The sequence below is a fragment of the Ptychodera flava genome, chromosome 9 (genome assembly GCF_041260155.1).
Source record: "Ptychodera flava strain L36383 chromosome 9, AS_Pfla_20210202, whole genome shotgun sequence".
NCBI lineage: Eukaryota > Metazoa > Hemichordata > Enteropneusta > Ptychoderidae > Ptychodera > Ptychodera flava.
The window spans coordinates 33,222,694-33,226,340 of record NC_091936.1 but is presented as its reverse complement, the minus strand read 5'-3'; positions in this window follow the sequence as shown (position 1 = coordinate 33,226,340).

Here is a 3,647-nt window from a genome sequence, read left to right as displayed (position 1 = left end):
AGAACGCTGAATTTCGGCAGTAATTTGGCTTTTTACGTCAAGTCCCAAAATGGATTTGAAGTCACCGACCCTACGTACGGGTCACGGTCTTTGCAGGGCTGTGGTGAGCGGGGCGATTAGCTGTAGCGGAACACACAGCATCGTACGCAGGGCTAGTTGACCCCAAGTGAAAATGTGTTCCCGATCAAATCTTCCTATATTTTTTTCAGAATTTTCGACAAAATCATTGCTTCTTAAATCTTTTGTAAAATATAAAATACTAAAATAAAAATGCGATGTGCCATGTCTCCAGATTTCTAAAATATCGTTCGTTGACCGTTCGACGGAATATTCATTTCGCAAACTTGTGACGCTGTTGAAATTCAATACTGACCGCCAAATAATCTTAATGAGACGAGATCATTCTAGACATCCTCCAAATTATCCAACCATTCGCGTTAGAGTTCAGCTCGCTTAGAGTATCATAACATTCTTCGGCCTTTGTTTAGATCGACCCTAATCTCTCCCATTTAGAAAATAAATACACAAGCTACCTTGACAAAACTTCGTGCACCATCCAGGACCAAACGCACTACAAATCTGTCTTGACGTCATCATCTCCTTACATGGTAATCGGAATACCGTATTTTTTAGCAAAGGAGACACAGAATACGTCGGAGTATTCAGTTTCAAAACGTATTACATTGTGTGATGTTGTCCAAAAAAGGTAATGTTACTGCAGTGGTATAAATTACAAAACACAAAAGTTCAAATCAGTTTATTTTGGACTGGCTTTACCCAACATTTCATATTGTTTCTTATGCCAGATTTGACCACGTGCTTACTGGCGACCCCTTTACATGCAAATTTTGTGTCAAATGGTGTGTTCTCCTGGAAAAACAAACGTACGATTTCTATATGAAGGAGGCGAAATTTGCCCTCAAAACTCGAAACCACCCCTTTATGGGGTGTACCTAGCTATTTTGAACGAGCTTCTCGAATCTGCAGCTCTATTTCGAAATGATGGTCTGGTTTTCTCAGCTCAAGGATAAGTGTTCTCCATCGCTGTGGGCATTACTATTCTCAACTGTGGGTGCAGTTTCCAGTCGTAATGTTTTTCATTGTGTCCGGGATATAAAACCTTTCCTTTTTACACTTTTGCTTTGATTAACACTGGTCCATATCTTGTCAGCGATTAAACATGTTTCAAGTTTAAATGTTAAATTCTGGTCTCGAGCCCTCTTGTTCGACCAAACTGAAATTACCCCGCCCACTTTGGCTGGTCCAGTGGGTGTAGCAAGGGTCGTGCCATCGCCTAGGAAACGGAGGGTGCAATAATTGTTGCATTTCGATGCACACTTTGATTATATTCAGAAGATTTTGTGGCAAAAACTCAGATAGAGAAGCATTAATATTCAGATCTCACTTATTCAAGACTGGCTGAGAGCAGCACTTCCATTCAGTTAACATCATTACGCCATTTATTATGCCAAGAAAGATGAAGCCAAGACATTTTGCCCTCCCTGGTCTCAGCCAGAAATGGTTATACCTTACAGAGTTTTTTCCCACGGAATGAAAACAAATGTACTTGGGCTGAGGCCCAAGTACAATAACACTGTACGGAGCCTGGTGGTTATGGTATCGTAAAAAGACGTGAAGAACTAGAATATATTTCAGTTGGCTATGTACATCAGGTTCCTTATAGTACACTTAAACTGTCTACAATCATGTTTCTATTGGATATCATCGTCAATAGGATGTAAACTTCCTCTTTAAGTAGCATTATTATCACGCCAACATTAAGTGACAGAATCTGGCCAATACTGGCCATTACCAAGGCTTCATAAAAATCAAAGCAGCCGTCCTCGAGATATGAAGCAATACACAGGCAGACAAATAAGCACACATACAGCCAGATGTTGGGATGACATTTCACGGGAGCTAAAAATCGAAAGGCTCAATTCAGTTTACGGCGCTGAAGATATCGCAAATCAGTGTGGACGGAAGGAGCATGGATAAAAAAGTGTATGACATGTAATTGGCAGTTACAAAATAAATCATACCAAAAACATTTATGACAAGCAGTTTCCCTCCAATGTAGCCGATGAAAAATACATATCCCCTACTGTGATGGGCTCGAGCAAATCATTGAATGACAACCCTTTAATAGAGTAGCTATAGCTTAGAAAGGATTAATTTACGAGAAATGGTCTTTTGGGGGACAGCAAACAATACTTTTGAATTTCGTTCGTTCGGCCTCGGTAAATTTTTAATCGTTATTCGCAAAGTTAATAAAGGCATCATTCATCATAATATGAGAAGTAACGAATTTCCCGATACATATCTACAGAAAACTACAATTATCCAACCCAGTGGCTGACGTTTGTCGAAGGGTGCTTATTACCTTCCTTCAATTGTGGAGACGATGTAGATTTGATGAATCGACGAAGGTGTTCCCTTGACAAGTACTTCAAATCATAGCGGAAAATACCGTTAGACACGAGCTTCCTGTTTTTCAAGTACTGAAGCGTCATCTTTCCTCGGCTATTTGCAAAGACGGAAACAGAGAGGACAAAGAAAAAGGTTAGTGAATTAGACCACTAAGGGGTCAATTCAACATATACCATGACGTATGATCTTGAAATATTGCAATTTCAGTGCAGACAATTGGTCATTCGTTCCTCGTATTGACAGAGATGTACTTACGTGCCTTACACCCCCTCTGCGCCAATAGACAATTCCTATGAATTCTGAATTCACTATAAGCAAGGAAAGTTTGCAAACGTACTGTTGCTTGAAATAATTCAATTTATGATTAGGCCAAAGTAATTAAATTCTTTGTTTTGCGTCCCCACCCGCGTAGGTTTTTAAGGTTTCCATGAAAAACACACACAGTGTATTTGAATAGGAAATTTTAGGACATGACCGCTTAGCTTTTCTGAACTAAAATTTTGTTACAATTTTTTATTTGCTGCAATCAAATTACATTGTGTTAATTTTCTTGTGTGTGTTTTTCAGCCGCTTAGACGCGTACCTTTTCCAATTTAGAGTGGACGCAAAACAAAGAATTTAATTACTTTGGCCTTATTGCATCGAGTTAATGCTTTTCGTGCATGCATCATCGACATGTTCTGGTGTAATCACATTTCTTAGTTAATTGTGAGAGGGCCGTATTTTCATTTCTTGTCATGAAATTTACCACTCATTGTTTAGAGCAAAGGTTACTCTCTGTAGGCATGTTATGTTTCAATGGTATTGGTTGAACGTTGATGACATTAAGGATTACTGTCAGTTTGGTGAAGTACCTGTTTATGAATATCCGATGATAAACTCCACATGTTAACAAGGAAACTGAAATTATCTTTTAATCTTTATCCAAACAAGTTACCTACTTTTTACCCCATTTTTTAAAATGTTAATAGATTAACGTTAATAGAAAACTGTTCAGATCTACTGCTATGAATTACCATCTAGCTTTGAACTTCGGTTTGAAGTGATCACACCTTACAAATGACCTTGATTTCTAAGAGATGACGTCAGCGTCGTTGTCTGTATTTCTGAATTATCATTCCCCAACCTCAAATAGAATTAACATATATATTCCTGTCTTCCACCCCCGAATATAAGGCAGTACCCGACATCAAAGCGTTTTCAGACGAAAGCCAACA